A 20,230-nucleotide genomic window follows, 5' to 3' on the forward strand; every position below is an offset into this window, starting at 1 on the left:
ACAGGACCCCAGTCTGGATCCCACCCCGGCAGGGAGCCTGCAGCTCTCGGCTAAAACACCCCGTCCTCCCAGCCAGCCACCGGCAGAGGGCGGCGCTGTGACATTAGAAGTGCGGTCCCTGTGTTGGTTAGACAGAGCCATGGAAAACAGGCTCGGCTTCCTTAGGAATTTGTCCCTGTCAGCCTTGGAGCTTGGAGAAGAACAGGACCCTGGCGGGCACTGGCTCAGTCCACCCCCACCCAGGGCCTGACCACGGCTCACTTCGAGCCTGAGTCCAAGGCCAAGACAAGACCCTCCAGCAGGTGACCTTGTGTGGCACTGAAGCGAGGTCTGGAGGAGCCGGGCTTTCCTGAGGCAGAGGGGACCTGCAGCCTGCGGTCAGGGCCTTGGTTTCGATGCGTTGCCTGGGCCAGGCTCGTCCCGTGGGGCTCGGCGTAGCCCCAGCATTGACAAATGAGCCCACGCCCCGTCCTCAGCTCCATCCTCACTGCTCCACCACCTGACGTTCCACCACTAACACAGGGCCCACGCCCCTCATGGGGACCGCATTCCAGTCCCAGCACTGCCACTTGCTGTGTGACTTTGAGAAAGTCCCTAGACCTCTCTGAACTCTTGTCCCTTCTCCTGTCACAAGGAGCTTTAAATCTCAGGAGACAGTCGCGACGGCTGCATCAGACACCGTCTGCGCACACACTGAGCTGCAATCACGAGGGAAGTCCCATGCACCACCGGGCCACCTAGAGCAAACCTGGGATTGTGGGCCAGGGATGTGCTGTCTGCCAGCCTGCGGGAGGCAGGGGAGCGGCAGACTCTGCAGGTCACACGGGGGCAGAGGTGTCCACGGGGCCACGTCCAGAGTCATTTTAAGTGGCTGCTGAGATTTGGGTGAGGGGAGACAAGACCAGCGAAAGCTGTGCCCCCCAGGCTGCAGCAGGGTCTCGCCAGCCCCATATCCCCATCCCAGGGGACCCATGTCTGTTTTCTGTTTGTGTGTCCTGAGCCAGCCTGTGCGGGAACCTCAGTGTCCCCTGAAGTGAACACAAGAGGGAGAAATGAACACACATCCTCTGCAGATCAGCTTGTACCACCTGCACCGCCAGGTGTTCCTGGTACTGAACACAGAGGGGCTGCAGGTGCAATGTGTCTGTTTGCCTCGACACCCTGGGGGGTTCATTAGATGTTCCTCCCCGTCGCTGCTGGCATCTTCGTAGGACATCATTGCTCACAAGAAAACACCCGATGGGAACATCATTCACGGTATCCGCATTCGTGGTGGCGGGCATTCCTGGTGTGCCTCTAATTAAATACGACTCGGAGTCTATTTCACGATAGTTAAAGGGCTCTTGTTAGCTGGGCTGCTTCCTCTGAGAGCATCCGGGGAGCCTTAGCACCATCCGGGTGGAAGGAGAAAGCGTGAAAAAGAAACACAGGCGAAGATGCGTGAAGAAGCGGAGCCAGCAGCCCCGCCTGCACTTGACCCATGGGGAAGGGACACTATCATCACCTCCACAGCCACAGACAGCAGAATTACAGAGCGTTTCTCCCTATGCTTCCAAAGAGCAGCTCACGACCTGGGCATAGGCAATAAGTTGTGATATAATGAAAACATCAAAAGGAAAAAAAGGAAGGGAGGGAGGGAGGGAGGGAAGAAAACGAGACATTCAGATTCAAGCACACGCCCTGACTTACTTCCAGCGGTCTGAGACACTCAAACTTCCTGTGTCAGAGGGTTACAATTTCATTCTCTGATTTCTCCCTTGTTCTCTCCAAGAAAAGATGAAATGAGTGAGTTTCTAATGTACTTTCGGTGCTTTGTGGAAATGCAGGCATCTTTTGCCCAGGAGGCATGACTGAACACAGAGAAAAGGAGAGTAACAGGGGCCAGGACCGCCCACCCAGGTGACCCCCTCCGTTCCTCTCCCTTCACTGGGCGTCCCCCCTTCCCTTGTGAGAAGGGTGCCAAAATAAGCCAGCTAAAATGAAAGGTTTAAATAGGACCCACAGTTTCATAACATAATATGAAAAAGTACACATTTCCATTGGAAATCATTCATCATCCCCCAACTAGGACAGTCTCGAATGGAAAAAAGACAACCAGCAGGTGCCAACACCGAGGTGACAGAGAGCTTAGAAGTATCTCAGTGAAAGTTTAAAGCAGTCGAGGTAAAAATGCGTCGACAAGCAATTATGAACACGCTGGGAACATCAAAAAACAGAAAACCTTACAAAGAAACAGAAATGTTGGCAAAGAATTAGGAGATACAATGAAGAACCAAGTGATAATGTTAGGACTGAAAAATACGATGACTGAGGTAAGAGGCTCCGTGGATGGACTCAGTGGCAGAAGGGAGGGGATAGAGGAGATACTCACTGAATCAGGACCTAGAACAACAGAAATTACCCAAACTGAACAGAAAGAAAATAGACTAAAAATAAAAAATAAAGAGCCTCAGAGATCTTCGAGACTATAACAAAAAAACTCCAATGAGCGACTCATCAGAGTACCAGAAATCAGAGTCCCAGAAAGAAAGAAGTGACATGGGGGGCCAGGGAGTCTGAAAAAGTATGCAAAAAAACAAAATCATTGAAAACTTCCCAAATTTGGCAAGAAACATAATCTACAGATTCAAGAAGCTGGACAAACCCCCAAACAGGATAAACTGAAGGAAATTTACACCAAGACGCATCATAATGAAACTTCTGAAAACTAACAACAAAGAAAAATCTTAAAAGCAGACAGAGAAAAACAATAGCTCACATTCAGGAGAAAACAACTAGAGTGACAGTGTATTTCCCATGAGGAACCATGGAGGCCAAAAGGAAGTGGCACAAGATTATTCAAATGATGAAAGAAAAGAGTCATCAATCTACAATTCTATCCCCAGCAAAACTATCCTATGAGAATGAGGGGAAATCAAGACATTCTCAAATGAAGGGAAACTAAGGAAAACTCTCTAAACAGAAAGAAAACCACAAAAGAAGGTATCCTCGACCATCAAGAAGGAAAGGGGACAGAGTAAGCAAAAATATAGGTAAATACAGCAAATGTTCCTTCTCCTCTCAAGTTTTCCAAATTATGTTTAATAGTTGGAGGAAAAATTGTAATGCAATCTGATTTGGTTCCAAATGTTTTTATAGGAAATGTTTAAGGTATTTATATTATCCATGGGGAGGGTAAAGAGACATAGAAGGAGATAAAGTTTGTATCATTTTATTCAAACTGGTATCACAATGGATGGTGATAGTTGTGTGTACACAATATAATGCATAGAAGCAATCACTAAGAAAGCTATACAAACCTAAAAAAAAAAAAAAAAATTGAGTAAAAATCCACCAAGAAGACATTGCAATACTAAACATACATGCACCAAACAACAGAGGAGGTAAGTCGGTGAAGCAAAACCTGATAGAACTGAAAGGAAAAAAAGACAAATCCAAAATTACCGTGGGAGACTTCAACAGGCCTATCCCAACAACTGAAAGAGTAACTACACAGAAAAACCAGCCAGAATGTGGACGAACTCAACCATACCCTCAACCAACTGGCTCGGAGCAATATTTATAGAACAGTCCACCCAATAGCAGAATACACATTCTTTCCAAGGGTTCACGAAACATACACCAAGACAGACCACATCCAGGGCCCTAAAATGTCAACAAATTTAAAAGAAGTGAAATCGTACAGAGTATGTTCTCTTACCACAACGGGAGCAGAACAGAAATCCATAACCGAGAGGTAACAGAACTCTCCAAATATTTTGAAGCTAAAACAACACACTTCTAAATAATACATGGGTCGAGGAAGACATTTCAAAGGACGCTTAAAAAAAAAAACAACAGTCCGGCCAGGCGTAACTCAGTGGTTGAGCATCGACCGAGGATCCAGGAGATCGCGGTTTGATTCCCAGTCAGGGCACATGCCCAGGTTGCGGGCTCGATCCCCAGTTGGGGTTGTGCAGGAGGCAGCGGATCAATGACTCTCTCATCATTGATGTTTCAACTCTCTCTCTCCCTCTCCCTTCTTTTCTCTGAAATCAATAAAGAGATATTTAAAATAAATTTAAAAAATTAAAATAAATAAATACATGGTACTGAGTGAAAACCAAAATAAAACACATCAAACTTTGTGGGGCACAGCTAAAGAAGTGCTGAAAATAGAAATGTATAGCACTGACTGCATACGTTAGGAAAAAGGGATGATCTCACATTCTAAGTTTCTATGGATGCAGCGAGCAGAAGGAGAGGACAATAAACCCAGAGCAAGTGGAAGGAGGGGTATAGTAGGTGTAAGAGTGGAAAGAAATGACACTGAAAACAGAAGAACTACAGAGAGAAATCAATGAAACGATGAGCTGGTTACAATTGACAAAACTCTAGCAAAGCTGGCAAAGAAAAATGAGAGGCCGTCAAATTAACAATAGCAGGAATGAAACTGAGGAGATCATTACAGACCCTGCTGGCACTGAAAGGGGTAATAAAGAAGTACTACAAACAGCTGTACACACACAGATTTGACAATATAGATTAAATAAACCAATTCTTCAAGAAATACAAACTATCACAACTCATCCAATAACAAATAGGTCATTTGAACAGCCCTATAACTATTAAAGAAACTGAGTTCATATTTTGAAACTCAGAGCTTGCTAAGAAAGTGATCTCCAGGCCCAAACAGTTTCACTGGAGAATTCCATAAAATGTTTAAAGGAAGAATGAATGCCAATTCTATACAATATCTTCCAAAAAACAGAACAGGAGGGAATACTTCCCAATCCATTTTATGCAACAAGTATAACCCTAATACTAAAACCAGATAAACAGAGTACAAAATAGTAGTAAATAGAATTAAGCAATATATGGAAAGAATTATACACCATGACCAAGTGGGAAATATTCCAAGGATGCAAAGCTGGTTCAATATATTTTTTTTCCCCCAACAAAATCAATCGATGTAGGCCCTGGCCAGGTAGCTCAGTTAGTTAGCACATTGTCTTGATATGCCAACGTTGTGGATTCGATCCCTGGTCAATAAAAAAAAAAAAAATTAATAAAATAATAAAAATCAATCAATGTTATACACTATATCAACAGGCTAAAAGGAGGAAATCACACCACCATATTAATCAGTGCAGGGAAAGCATTTGGCAACATTCCATCTAGGACAAAAACTCTCCCAAAAATAGAAAGGGGAGAGCTTCTTCAATTTGATAAAGAACATCTACAAAAACGCATCAGCCAACATCATTCCAAATAAGGCAGGACTAAGTGCCTTCCCTCCAGGATTGGGAGCAAGGCAAGGGTGTCTGCTCTCATCGCTCTCAGTCAACACAGTACTAGGCATTCTAGCCAATGCAATAAGACAAGAAAAGGAAATAAAAGGCATACAGATCAGAAAGGAAGAAATAATTTGATTTGCAAATAATGTGATTTTAGAAAAATCTCAAAGAACACACACACACACACACACACACACACACACACAACCCTCCTAGAAATAATAAGTTGAGCAAAGTCACAAGAGCAACGTATAAAAGCTAATTGTATTGCCACATCCTGGCAGTGAACCCTCGGACCCCGAAGTTGAAAATACACTGTCATTTCTGATCGCTCTAAAAAAAAATAAATCTGTGTAAATCTAGCCAAACATGTACAAAACTTGTATGCTGGCATCCAAGCAACGCTGGAGACAGAAATCAAAGATCTAAATAAATGGAGAGACGTAAACCTGTTTTGTTGACTGGATGACTCAACGCAGTCAAAACGCCAGCTCTTCCCAAACTGATATACACAAGCCGAACACAATTCCAAACAAAATCCCAGCAGGATTTTTTGTAGATATAAATAAGATTATTCTAAAAGGTGCATGGAACGGAGCTAGGACAGCTCAGACAATTTTGCAAAAGAATAAAGTGAGAGGAATCGGCCCGCCAGTTTCAAGACAGTGAGCAAGACCGTGTGTTTGGGTGGTAGGAACACAGTGCAGTGTGAAGATCATCGACCATAAAAATGCACATTTGAAACCTATATAATCTTATTAAGCAACGTGACCCCAACAAATTTAATAAAACACTCAGCTCGTGAAGGAAGCCGTTCACTCGGGCTTCATACCGAGTGGTTCCACTTGCACGAGACGAGCAAAAAGGTAACTGCCCAGCCCATGTGGCTCAGTGGTTGAGCCCTGTCCCATGAACCAGGAGGTCGCGGTTCAATTCCGGGTGAGGGCACATGCCCGGGATGCGGGCTCGATCCCCAGTGGGGGCAAGCAGGAGGCAGCGGATCAATGACTCTCGTCATTGATGTTTCTCTCTCTCTCCCTCTCCCTTCCTCTCTCTGAAATCCATAAAGCATATATTTTTAAAAAGGTAAATCCACAGGGGCAGAGAGTGGACAAGCTGGTGGCCCGGGGCTGGGAGGGGGGCACAAATGGGGAGCAACAGCTCATGAGCAGGGGTTTGATTCAGGGGGACGCATATGATCTGAAACTGATTGTGGTGATGGCTGAGCAACCCTGTGAATATGCTAAAAAAAAAAAAAGAAAGAAAAAAAGAAAAAACACCACATTCAACACTTTAAATGCGTGAATCGTAGGAATGTGAGATCCATCTGAGTAAGTGCAAACAAGTGAAAGCAGGGCCTGGGTTCTAGGAAATGTTACAGTTTTTATTTGGAGTGAAGCTCACAGTCCCCCACAGAGAACACGGAAACCACTGAACTATTCAGAAGGCTGGCCTCTTGCCTGTCTCTATTTTGGGAAGCGTTCATCACTCCCAGGAGACCGAGATCGTAATTGTGAAGGTTCTGAAGCGGCTCTGTCACCCTCAGGAAACGCCCTGGGCACAGAGTGGCCTTGAGTCCTGGGCTGGGAGCCAGGTCCCCGGAGGCCATCCCCAGAGTGTGACCCTGGACAGACCCAGCCGGGGCCTTTTCTGGAAGGTGCTGCGAGGTCAGAGCTCAGCTCGGGAGACACTGCCCGGCTCCCGCCCCGCCCCGCCCTCCGCTGTCTGCTTTCCAATTAATTCTGTGAAGCGGGAATGAAGGATTTCGTGCCCCTGGAGTCCTGGGGACCCAATGCTGTGCACAAGTGGGCCCCCCACACACGGAGGAAGAAACGCCATCACCCTCCTCTCACCCAGGGAAGCAGCGGGAATCACAGGATCCCGTGGGCCCTGCCGAAAGCTCGGGACCTGCTTCTCCCTAGAGCGGAGACAGGTGTTCAGACGGAAGGCTGTACCCGAATGTCCCCGGCAGCACCGCCAAATGGTCAAACCGCGGAGACAGCGAAGGTCCGTCCCCAGATGGTGGCTGCACAGATGTGGTCCTTCCATGTGCTGGAATATTACTCGGCCAAGAAAAAGGAATGCAGCCCTGACACACACTCTCTGTGGATAAACCATGAAGACGTTCGCTGAATGAAAGAGCCAGACCCTACGTCCACAGGTTGTCCGACAACCTCTATGAAACGAGCGGCATCGGGAACCCACGGGAAGCCTGGTGGCTGCCTGGGTCTGGAAGGAGGGCACACTGGCAGCACCCAACGGGTGTGGGATTTCTTTTCAGGGTGATGACGACTGGAATTTTTGGAACTAGATACAGGTGGTGGCTGCACAGCACGGTGCATGCTCTAAATGCCACTGAATCGTCCACTTTACAACAGTTATGTTAAGTGAATGTCACCTTAATAATAATAAAAAGAACTGATTCTAAACAGCTGACGAAGGTGCAGCATCCACTCCACGGAGTGAGGAGAGAGAAAGAACAAAACACTAAAAACAGGGCAGAAAGCCAACGTTTTCAGGGCTGGGGAGGAGGGAGGACATCTCACAGGTGACGTCCTAATGCCGGGTTCACGCAGCCTGCAGGGTGGCCAGGGGGCGGACACCGCCTCCCAGGCTGGAGTCTGCGCTGGAGCAGTGTGGCTTTATCTGACCCGTCCATCCTCCCGATGGGATAAGCGAGGCCCGAGGTCCCGCAGGTGCTGAGCGGCACGGCTGGGACCGCAGCGAGGGCCCGGACGCCCACTCCCGCCTCTCCCGCCTGCATCCTTGCTCCCTCTGTGGGAAACCGCTTGTCCGCAAAGCAGGGGAGACCGTGGACCTGTCTCCCCCAAGGTGAGTGGGCTCCTCGGCAGCCACAAAACGCCTGGTGCCCCTGCTCCCGGCTCCGCGACCGCCCAGGGGAGTCGGCCACAGTACAGGCTGGAGACGGCCGAGTGGCAGTTACCGTGAAAATTATTCAGCAACAAAGTTAAAATATTAATGACGCCTGCCGGCCGACCCAAAGCCCTGTGACAGGTGAAAGACGGAAACCCAAGCTGGCACGTCCAGGTGGGTCACGCATGTGTGGCCCACGGGCGGTGAGCTCTAGGGGGCCACTGGGAGGGAAGCCACGGGTGTCCTCTCTTGGGTACAGCCCTGGTGCGTGTCACGGGAATGTCCCCATCAGTCCACGCCTGCTGGACCTTCCATCTGGGGAAGTCCTCTCCCAATGCTCCCGGACTTGGTCATTTTAAGGAGACTTAAAAAGAGCCTGGACACGGGAGCCTCCTCTCTCTTGCTGTTCTTGGGAACCCTGCGACCAACGAGTGACCACGCTGGGCTGGCCTGCCGGGTGACGGCAGATGGATGGGACAGTTCCCCCACCGCTCTGGCCAACAGCCAGCCAACCGCAGACACCCGGGTGAGGCCTGCCCACCGGCCAACCTCAGGTGAACTCAGAAGACCACAGGGACCGTCCGGCGGAGCCCCACCCACGCCGTCAGCTTGCAGAATCCTGAGATGAATAAATCGGGGGCGGTGACTTATTGTCCGGCCCACAACTTGTTTTTGTCAATAAAGTTTTATTGGAACACAGCCACAGCCACTCACGTACCTGTTCCCACGCTGCTTTCGCAATGCAGAGGCGAAGCTGAAGGCAGACTGTGTGGCACATGGGCCTGAAACAGTCACTATCTGGCCCTGAAAAGGCCCTCAGCTCCGGGTGGGTTGTTAGCAGAAAAGATTAAGGGACACGACCCTCGATTTAATAGTTACTGTGATGTGGGTGTCATCTCTACTCCCCAGATCAGGAAGCGGGGGTCAGAGCAGCTAAGGATCCAGCGGCGCCCAAGGTCGCCAGGTGGCACACAGGTGCATCGGGTTTTACCCCGGCGGGGCCTACGCCGCAGGCCCCCCCAGGGCTCCCAACCGGATCACTGAATGAACATTCCCTCTCCTCCGGGGCCCTCCCCTCCTTCTCTTCAATAAAAGATGGCAGGATAGCATTTCAAATGAACTAAAGCACCGCTGTCATCAAAACCCATCCGAGGGCCCAGGGGCCCCACGGCATCGCACACCCCACTGCCCCCAGCTGCCATCTGGAGCCCCTGGGGATGGAGCTGGGGGAGGGAGTCCATCCGCTGGGAGCCCCCAAGGGACCCCCGGGGTGACGCACAGTCTGGCGCCTCTATCCCTGCTCCCTGTGCCCATGGGGTGAGGAAGGAGCTCTAGTAGCCCCCAAAGCTGGCACTGTCCCCACAACGGTGACCTGAGAGGGGGCTGCCAGGTGTCCCATCACCTTGGCCCCCACGTGAACTCGGCGCATTCCCAGAGCCCAAGCCCGAGGCTCTGCAGAGAACAGGCGGGGGCGGGAAGTCACAGGGGCCTGGGCCTGACCCCGGGGTCCCGACAGGACAGAGGAGGGGAGGTGACAAACTCAAACAGCTACAGGAGGCACAGGCAAGCTCCCAGCAGATCAGGCACGAATTGCCAGCAAGGACACGAGCAGTTCGCAGCCACGTTTCCAGGGCTCAATAGCCACGTGTGGCTGGTGGCCGCCACGCCACACGGCACAATCACAGACAGAACGAACGGCTCGGCGCTGGCCTGGGGTCCCTCATCAGGGGACATCTATCCCAGACGCTGCACATGAGACCCCCCTGCTGAGCCCTTCGGTGCCACCCGGGACTGGGCAGGGGGCCCCGCGTCTGAGTCAGATCCGCCCTGCCACGTGCTGCGTGGGCGCCCTGGGCCGACCAGCCCCCCTGAACTGGTTCCTGTTCTCGACCACGGATGGAGTGATTTGCAACGTGGCTGCGTGTGGTCTGACGGAGACAACGCGGCCCAGGTCAAAGCTTATGTTTAAGGGACAGTAAACACAGTGTGGACTTAGCGCTGGGATCCAGAGGCCAATGGGGCAGAAGGACAGCCCAGCCGATAACCGATCCCCAGGTGAACTGGGAGCTGGGCCCATGACGGTTGGCGGGGGGGGGGGGAGACACAAAACATCAGGGGCTGGGGCAGGTCCTTGTGCGGGCAAGAGACAGATCCTACCGCCTACTAGACCCGGGTGCCAACTCCAGGTGAATTTTTAAAAACTAATGAAAAGCAGCACATTAAAATGATAAGAAGAGACTTCAGGAACATCCCATGGCGACGGGGAAGGGGTGATCTGGAAAACAAACATCCACAGGGGCAAGGACGGGTGATGTGACCACCTCCAAACGTAAAACTTCCTTCGGACAGAAAGCTCCGCACGGTCAGCAAAGGCGGAGAGACGAGACAGACCAGGTCGAGGCTGGATCCAGCATATATAAAGAGCGCCTACGGATCAGCAAGAAGCGAACGGCCCCTCGGAAAGAAAACGGGGCCCGGGGAACCCAGGAAGCGGGAAGCTGAGAGGCCGGCGAACCGGAAGGTGCTCCCTCTGATCAGAGAAAACGCGAGTCCAAACGAGAGCGCTCCCCCCCCCCCCCCCCCGTGGGGCTGGGACAAACCGGCAGCCCTGTCCTGGTGAGGATGGGCCCGGGGAGCCCGCGCCAGCCTGGGGACCGTGCATTCCCTGGGGGCGGGGCGGGGGGGCGGGAAGTCAACAGGAAACAGCCCGCAGCCCAGCCCCTCCGCGAGGAGCGGGTCCAGCTCCCCCCTGGACAGCTGAGACTCCCCCAGGCCGTTCCAAGTCCCGCCAAGCGGGTCTCCCCGTCGCTCAGAGATGGGATGAGCCATCGCTGAAGTTCGGAAAGAAGTTCTGAGGCCCCGAAATCCTGGCTCGGCCAAGGGCCGTTCAGCAACCAGGGTCTCACCCAGAACAAACCAAACCCGAACCACACGTAACCCCAACAGGCCCCTTCCCACGGACCCGCGCGTCCTGCCGCCTCCGAGGTCGCGACCAAGGCAGGGCACCCAGACGCCCGGCCCGAGGCGACGGGACAAAACGCACGGGGCATGTGCTCGGTCACGCGCTCGGTGGCGGCTGCCCACTGGGTGACGAGCTCATTCACCCCACACTGGCCGGGCTTCAGGGGACCAGGAGCAGAGCGGGGGCAGGAACCAGCAGGGCCCGTCTGCAAAGTGTCCAGTCTCAACTTAAAAAGTCACCCTGGCCCCAGCCAGAGAGGCTCAGCTGGCTGGGGGTCGTCCCGCGAACCCAAAGGTGCCGGTTTGATTCCCGGCCAGGGCCCGAGGCCAGGCTGCGGGCTCCACCCCAGCAGGAGGCGGCCCATCAATGTTTCTCTCTCCCTCTTTCTCTCTCCCCCCTCTCCCTTCCTGTCTCTCTACAATCAATAAAAATAAATTTTTTTTAAAGTCACCCTGGCTGCTCAACCCCACGCCGCCGAGCCCGGCCGAGCCCAGTGGGGGCGGCCAACATCGAGCCCTTCCCTGGGCCCCGGAGAAAACCCCCGTATCAGCCAGTGACCGGCGTGCGCTCTGCTCCCAGGCCCGGGTCTCCCCGCAAACCTCGAGCACTTACACGCGCCTCACCTCTGTTTCTGAGGTTCCCAACCCTCCGGTGGTCCCCCGGGGCACACGGGACTTCTGAGGACCACCTGCGGAGCACCCCAGCTCCTCCTCTACGAGGTCCCCGGGGGAGCGCGGGGAAGGAGAGGCCCGGCCAGCACAGGCTGCTCCTCCCACGGCAGGGGGTGACGCGAGTGGCTTGGGGACAGGGACTGGTCTGGGGCTTTCTGGGCTTCAGGCCCTTTCCCCACAGTCCTCTCCCCCAGCTCCCCGAACAACCTTCACCCCCCCAAACAACTGTCAGGACCGGCTCAGCCCGACCCAGCACCACACGCAGGGACACTGAGAGCCAAGCCAGCAGGCTGAGGCGGCAAGTGGCTAATGACAGGCAGGCCGCGTGCTCACCGTCCATGGCCTGAAGGTCGCACATCTGTCCACGGCCCCTCTGCCCACCCACAGCCCTGTCTCTGCAGGGACACCCACCCGGCCACCGCGTCAGGAGCCCTGGAGGGCTCTCTCCTCCACTGGGTAGCTTTGCTGCCTTCCTGGTGGCCGTCCCCCCGCCCCCCTCACCAGTCCTCACATGGACCCCCTCATGGCATCTGAAAACACCCTTCTTGCCTTTCCAATGCTTCAAGGGAGCTGCTCGTCCCCAACTGTCCTCGCCGTGGAAATTAGCCTCCGGTGACACCAGATACACAAGTTACACCTTCGATAGTGAAGTGCCCCCCCCCCCATCAAACCCCAGCCCTGGGTCCCACCGGCTGCCAGCATCCCTGAGCCCATATCCCCGCCAGCAGCAGCCCTGTCCCTCGGAGCCGGCACCTCCCGGTGACCCTCTGCAAACCCCATCAACCCTCAACGATGCCTCCTCGGTGACGAGGGACACGTGCTGTTGGAAAATCCACCCGACCGCAGGGCCAGGAACCAGCACAGTGTTGGGGGGAACCCTGCCAGACTCAGACAGGCACCCCGCCAGTCCCCAGGCCTGAGCCGCTCACCTGGCCGGGGACGCCCCTGGAGGGAGCCCAAAGAATCAGAGCAGCCCTGGCTGGTCTTGCCCAGCGGTCAGAGCACCGGGCTGCGGACTGAAGGGTCCCGGGTTTGATTCCAGCCGAAGGCACGTTGCCTCGGCTGCAGGTTCAATCGATCCCCGGCCCCCACCGGGTGCGGGCAGGAGGCAGCCCATCAGTGTGTCTCTCGTCGATGTTTCTCTCTCTCCCTTCCACTCTCTCTGAAAAGCAAAGGGAAAAATATCCTCAGATGAGGGTTTAAAAAAAAAAAAAAAGAATCGGCACCTGCGAAAACTAGGCAGCCAGGGACAGGCGGGCCTTTTGGTCCCTTGGGGACCAAACAACTTTCAGCCTGGGTGCCCCAAACGTTTACTCGGGGCACTGACCCCCTGCCCCTTCGACTGTCAAATAAGAACACAGCGGCCAACACACAGCCGTCCTGTGTGACTGAATCATGATCCTGCCTTTTTCTGGTCAGATCAGCAAAAAACACTTTTTTTATCCTGCCACAGAATTTGAGTAGTTTACGTGCCATGAGATGAAAGAGACTGAAAACCGCTGCTCTGGCCGACGGCAGGCGGCGTCTCCGCGCTGGACCTCGGAGCTGCTCTCGGGGGGCCGATGGGAGCCGGGGCCCGTGAGCTCCCACCCACCACGTGCTGGGGTGCAGCAGGGACAGCGCCCTCGGAGCCGTCCTCAGGGCTCCCAGTTCCACAGGAAAACCACTGCTTAACCTCGGCCGCGGGTCCCCCCCAGTCCCCAGGTGCCCGGCTCCAGCAAACAACCCTGTGCCATCTGGGTGGACGGAAGTCCCCACGTCACCTGAGGCCACTGACAGAGCTGCAGGGCCCAGTGCAGCCCTCGGCAGGCCCACATCTGAAACCTCAGTGAGGCCCAGAAAGAAGAGGCCGGTGGCCCAACTGGTTCTGTGACTTCGGGGCAGGAGTGCACACGGGAGGGAAAGTCACCCAGAGTCTGGCTCCTTCTGCAACAGCCCTGGGACGCTCTCCAGCCAAACATCCCCCGGGGCCACCTCCGACCAGGTGCCCTGAGGACCCCGAGATACAGAGAGAAGCAGGACCCATCCTTCCTTGGGGAACCGTCTGCTGGTGCAGAGATGGGTTGGTCTGGGTCCCCCAGGACTCGGGCCACACCGGCAGTTGGCCAGGGGTTGGCAAGGCCCTGGCACAGGCCCATGGGGACACAGAACAATTCCTGGAGGTCAGGAAGACTGGGGGGGCAGGGAAAACCTCGGACAGGAGGGGCTGTGCCCTGTGCTCTTAGGGAGCAACTGAGACACCCAAAGGGCCCCTGCACCCCTCACAGTTCCTCTCCTCAGGGAAAGGGTCCCAAGCTGAATTTTCAGGAAGGTTCAAAGACTCATTTCCCACCCCCAGGCCGGCCTTCACAGCAGGTGTGACCCTCTCCCAGGGCCCCAGGCCTCCCACAGTCCCCACTGCCCCGTCCTGCCCTCCCTTGGGCTCCGACTGCACCTTGAGGCTGCAGCTGCCCCTCAGGGCCATCAAAGCCCCTGGAGAGCCTCGGGCCAGCCCCACTGTCCAGGCTGCAGGCCCCACCGGCCCTGCCCAGGAATCCCCCCAGGTTCTGATTTGTCCTGTGACGCTGGGAGAGGAAGTGGGGACTCGACGGCCAGAGCCTGAGTGAGGACAGTTGGGGAAGGACACCCTGTCCACAGGGCCGCAGGCCCCCAGGGAACCTTGAGAGCACCGCAGTCGCCTATCTCTCCCTCCTCCATCGCTGAGAGCTTCAAACTGGGCCTGACCCTTTCCAAAGGACACAGTCCAAAGGGACTCGGTCTTGCCCAGCCAGTGTGGCTCAGCAGTTGAGTGTCGACCCATGAACCAGGAGGTCACGGTTCGATTCCCGGTCAGGGCACAGGCCCGGACTGTGGGCTCGATCCCCAGCAGGGCACGTGCAGGAGGCGGCCGAGCAATGACTCTCTCATCATTGATGTTTCTCTCTCTCCCTCTCCCTTCCTCTCTCTGAAATCAATAAAAACATATTTTAAAATAAATAAATAAAAGACTCCCAAAGGGCCCCTCCTTGCCTGCAATAGCTCAGTGAGAAAGGCCTGGGGTGTCCCCTTTCCTGGCAGCCCCTCCTGAGCTTTACATACCAAAGGCCCTCCCGGAGCCTTGGGGGAAGGGATGAGCCCCGGGACCGGCTCCCAGACACCAAACACGGGGGTAAATCATCTCTGGCTTTAATTAAAACTCCCTAACGGATTTATGGGGCTTGAGCTTTCTGCTCTCTCAATGCACAAGTCATGTTTTTTAAACACTCAGCACCCTGAGGTCACAGGAATGTTTTTAGGTTAATATATGTGCAGCTTCCTTGCAGAGAAGTACGTTGGGCGGATCAATAAGCGTCGTAGGAGCACGAAGGTCTGCCGTTCGGGTCGGTTCTCTGGGGCAGCGGGAGTATAACCCGCGGGGGGGGGGCGGTGAGCAGCCGCCAGGGCCCTTGGGTGTCTGTCGGGGTGGAGAGGGGGTGCCGGTGGCCGCCCAGTTTGTACCGCGGTGGATACATTCATCTTAGGCAACAGTTGCTTTAAAATGTCAATATTTACTCACAGATGAGGTTCTGCATCCTTTGCAAATATTTAAACCTATGAAGAACAATTTTAAACGTTGACTTAAAAATGCACAGGAAGGCGGCTGCAGAACCCGGCGGATGTTTCCATTTTCCTGCGGAACGGTGCAAGAAACCTGTGAGGACACATCGTTTTTGAGAAACAACCCTTTTAGGGAGCTGAGAGGCAAGAAAAATAATTATTTTGAAGACACTTGCCCCGGCCAGGCGCCCACCGCAGGAGGTGGCAGTGATTCCGCGCCCGCTGGAAGCCTCTGGGGGTCTCCAAAGGAACCCTTCTATTTTTTTTTTAAAGATTTTTTTACCCTCACCCAAGGATGCTGTATCGATTTTAAAAAAAAAAAAAAAAAAAAAAAAGAGAGAGAGGGAGGAAGGGAGAGAGAAGCATCGACGTGAGGAACATCGATTGGCTGCCTCCCACATCACCCGGGGGGATCGAGCCACAGGCTGGGTGGGCAGGCGCCCTGGCCGGCCGCCCTTCCCACCGAACCCCGAGCACCTCTCAGGGCGCCCCTAGATCTCCAGCGGTGGGGTCCCTCTGAGGAGCTCGTCTTGCCTCCGTCAGAATTGGGGGGTGGCCAGGAGCCCCCACCCGAGGCCCGTCATTCGAAATAGGCAGCTTTGCCACTAGGAGCTCGGGGCTAATCCGATGAGCCGCCCTGGCACCCTGGGCAACCCCGCAAGGGCAGCTTCCAAACGCTGCCCTGGTCCGCGGAGGGCACGGGCCCTGCTGCCCCCGGGCTCACATCCAGCAGCGCGGGCGTTTAGGGCCCCAGTCTCACGGGGAGTAGCGCCTGCGCTGGCCCGGCCCGGCCCCCCATCGAGAGCCATGCAGGCAGTTGTCCCCCAGCCCTGGGCAGGCTCTGGGCTCTGTTAGGACTGGAACCCCGCGGAGGGGCTGGAAGGCTCATGTCACATGCGTCTTTGTCCCCCAAAGACCGACCTCAATACCGCGGCAGCCAGTGGTGTTAATACTCATTAGCTGCTTCCATAGGTCTTATTTGCTTTCAAAGAAAAAACCCCGAGTTTCCATCAAGAAGTCTTATCAGAAACTTTGGTTTTCATTCCCTGACTATAGGTAGCTCTTTTTCAGGGGGTAGGGGGGCCTGAGGGCTGGGCTGTCCCCCAGGCTGCCCCAGTGTCCCCCTCTCACTAGCTGTGTGGCCCGGGGCAAGCGGCTCAACTCCTCTGAGCCTCAGTCTCCTCACCTGTAAGGTGGGAATCCTAACGACCTCTCTCCCTGGGGGCTGTGAGAGCCATGACAGGCGACCAATGACCGAAGCCAGAGTGCCTGGGGGGCAATAGAGTCCGGCCACCACCAGGTAGCTTCAGTCACCGGTCACCTGTCATGGCTGCGATGGTCCAGCCTCAGAAGAGGAAACAGACCATCCCTGCTCGGTCCCAGGGGAATGCCAGCGAAGGCCGATCAGACGGCCTGACGTCTACCAGGCGTTCTATACCCCCACCCCCTCCTCCCAGGCTGGCCTGGGGACCCTCTCTGTGCCCTACGGCACCCAGCGGTCACATCTACACAGCCCGACCCCTGCACGCTAACTGGCCAGTCCCCTCTCTCCTCCCCACTGGCCTGGGAGTTTCCAGCACCTGCGGCGACCTCCCGGCCTGGCACCAGCAGCAGGCCCTTGGGTGACTGTCTGCTGAGGTCATTTTTATGCAACAGGAAGAGAAAACCTGATGCTCCTGAGGTCACTTCTGGGGCTCCAGGCTCCAAGCCCCCCCACTCACTCCTGGTCTTTCAGCAACTGCCCAGGCGAAGGGGTGGGGGCTCCGAGCATGAGAAAGGTTGGCCTTTGTTTGGGGTGCTCTCCTCCCCACCCCCTGCAAACTCCCCTCAGTCAAAAAGATGATCCAGTAGATTAGCCCAAGGTCCCTGGGACGACAAGATCCTAACTGTCCCCTCCCTGGGGCTCCGGACGAGGTCCATTCCCGCAGGCTTCTCTGGCTGGGGGCTGCCGGCTCCTGGCCCACAGCCTCAGGGGAAGCGGGCCTTCAGGTTACCGAGCCGGAGCCAGAGGCTGGGCCTTTGGGGGGAGAGAGTTCAGGGCTCAGGGCCCGGGACCCAGACAGGAGCCTCCCTCCAGATCCTCGGGGGCAGGAGACACTCAGCCCCTCAGAACTCCCGCACCGAACCCCACTCTGAAAAAGTCCCCATTGCTCAGTATGAAAGCACACCGGACTCTGTGACATATTTGGAAATAAAGCAAGTAAGATAAATGATTTCTCTATAAAAACTGGGTTTTGCTTAGTGTCTCCTGTGTATTGGTCAACTCCTGGCCTTTCTCTTAGTTTCCAGCCTTCACGGCCACGTTTCCCCATCGCCGATGAAACACTAAAAACGCAAGGCTGCCTGGGAACTCCTTTACCTCCCTCCCGTCGGCACTCCTCACACCTGACCCCTCTCTCCAGGGCCCAGGCTCCTCCCAGGTAGGGCCCCCGCCAGGCCTGGACTAAGTCACCTTCCCAGGGTGACCCCTAGATGCCGGTGGGGGTGCTGAACAAAACCCCAAGCACTTGCCAAATAAATAAATGAACGAATGAACACCTCTTGGAAACTCGCCTGCGTATGAACCGGGCTTTCTGCAGCAAACTGTACTTGGAGCCCCAGGGCTCAAAGATCCCCCCACCCCACTCCCACCAACGTGGGACCCGCTTTCTTAGGTAAAATCGCCTTGTTCATAAAGTGGGCCGTTGGATAGTTGAGGAGTTACAGCCTCCTTCCAAGGGGCCCAAAAGAACCACCCTTCCACCCAATTCCTTCTAGGAAAACCAGGAATCCCTCGGCACAGTAATGGGACCGGTGTCCTTAAGAACACAGCTCCCAGGCACTTCTCCATCCGGCCACCTTGAAGACACCTAGTTCCTAGGAAGACAAGGGTTCCCGTCGGGCCTCCTGAGGGTGCCAACTTCTGGTCCACTTAGGGACCCTCCTACAGTGGCCATGGGAGAGCCCCAGTGGGCACGGAGCTCCGGGCAGACAAGGGAACGCAGCCGGGTTATCACTGGCAGTGGTGTGAAAACTCTTGTCTCCCAGGACAGCTGCCCCCAGGGTCTGCTGTGACACCCCCAAGCTGAAGGGCACCAGGCTCTGCTAGGCGCAGCCGGTCTCACCGATTCCTGTTTAATGTGGACACCCGCACTAGGATCAAGGCTGAACCCGGGGGGTTCTTCCTGCAGGGGTCCAGGGACAGGGCCCGGGTAGTGCTCAAACCCCGAAATCTCCTCTCTGCTCTTAGAGCTTCCTCTAATTAGCAAGCGACCTCATTAATTCCAACTTGAGTTTCAAACAAAAAGAGGTCAGGGAACTACGCAATTTACCACCTCGAATTTCCAGTGGAAGCCGCTTTATTTCTGGGTGGCCTCCCAGGACCCCCAGGCCCGCGCCCACCGCTGCCGTCTGAGGTCCCACCTGAGGGGCCCAGGCGTCTTCTCGGGTCCCGCCGCCCACGTTGCTTTAAAAGCTGTGCCGCGAAAGCCCACGGCCACGAGCACCCGCCTCCCCTCCACCTCCGCAGGCCCCGGCCCCACGGAAACACGAACCTCGCCCTCCCGCCCGGTGCCGCAGACCCACCCGCAGGGCAGGCCGCACCCTCCGAACCGGGGCGGCGAGGTCCACAGGGCCCCGCACCCTCCGAACCCGCGGGGGTCCCCCGCTCCCGCGACCCAGCGCCCCCCGCCCAGGTGGCGAGCGCGCCGTCGGTGCCTCGGGGCGCGCGCCCCGCGGAGGCGCCGGGGCCGGGCCGCCGGGCGGAGCTGCGGGCCGGGGAGGAGGGATCCCGGCGAAAGTTGCCGGGGAAACTTGAGCGACTGGGGCGCGCCGGTGCCAGCCTCCTGCATAATTCACGGGCGGCGGCGGGGCGCGGGGGCCGTCCGCCTGCACCGGCCGGGGCCGCCCCGCCAGCCCGGCTGGGGCGCACGGCGGGCAAAGCCGAGCCCTTGGCGGGGACTCTGCGTGACCTCGGGGACCCGGGGACCCCTCTGTGACCCCAGAAGGTCCGCCGGCCGGGGCCTTCCGGGACCCCCCGCGCCTGCCGCGCGCACCTGGGCCGCGGGGGCTCAGGGCGCTGGTGCCCGGCCGGCGGCGCGCAGCAGGGTCCCCGGGGACCTGGCGCCCTGGCGTGGGTCCCCGCCCCCCGCGCGCCCCCTGGCGGCCCCGCGCGGCTCCTCGGCGGGGCTCGCGGGCCCAGGTCACCCGGTCGGCGCGCGGCGACCTAAGGCCAAGAGGCCCCCGGGGGGGAGGGGGGGCCAGATCCCGATGCGTTCCCTGGGGGGGGGGAGGCGCGGGGTCCACGGGCCAGGCAGACAAAGGGGGCGGTCCTGCGCGAGGCGCCCACGCCACTTGCAAAGCATTTTGAACCAGCCCCTGATCCAGGAGAAAGCGGGGGGGGGTCCCCACAGAGAGGCACCTCCACGCGGCGCGCGGGGCCCTCTCCCCCCACCCCCAGCCCCAGACTCCGCGGGTCCAGGACTCCGCTTACCCGGTCGTTGGCGCTCCCGGAGTCCAGGCGCACCCCAAACGCCGCCGGCGAGCAGGGGCCGGCGCCCGCGGGCCACCTACGGTCCTCCCCAGCCCGCGCCGGTCCCCGGGCGCCCCAGCCGCCCCACCCCGCGTGCCCGGCCGCCGCCTTACCTGGCGCCCGGCCGCTGCCAGTTCCCGGGGAGTCGGCGGGTGGGAGCCCGGGGGCGGTGTCCGCGCGCACCTGGCCCGGCCGCGGGGACCCCAGCGGCGCCGCGCCCAGCCGGCCGGAGCGCGGGAGCCGCGGCCGCTCAGGTGTCGGGTGGGGGAGGGGAGCCCGCGGCCCCGCCCCGCGCCGCCCCCGGTGCCCGGCTCCGCGGTGCCTCCGCTCGCCCCGCGCGGGCCCGGCCCCGGAGAGCGTG

General features: G+C 56.7%; 1 protein-coding gene across 1 annotated transcript in view; it reads right to left on the reverse strand.

Moving 5' to 3' along the window:
* SHANK2 (SH3 and multiple ankyrin repeat domains 2) overlaps nucleotides 1-20,003 on the reverse strand; it is a 253,985-nt gene extending 233,982 nt beyond the window's left edge. Inside the window, exon 1 of the mRNA XM_081154001.1 lies at nucleotides 19,983-20,003. The gene's annotated coding sequence lies outside the window, so the exon portion shown is untranslated. The remainder of the gene's footprint in view (nucleotides 1-19,982) is intronic.
* Between the last annotated feature and the right edge of the window lie 227 nt (nucleotides 20,004-20,230).

Source organism: Miniopterus schreibersii, assembly GCF_964146895.1.
Source record: "Miniopterus schreibersii genome assembly, chromosome: 12".
NCBI lineage: Eukaryota > Metazoa > Chordata > Mammalia > Chiroptera > Miniopteridae > Miniopterus > Miniopterus schreibersii.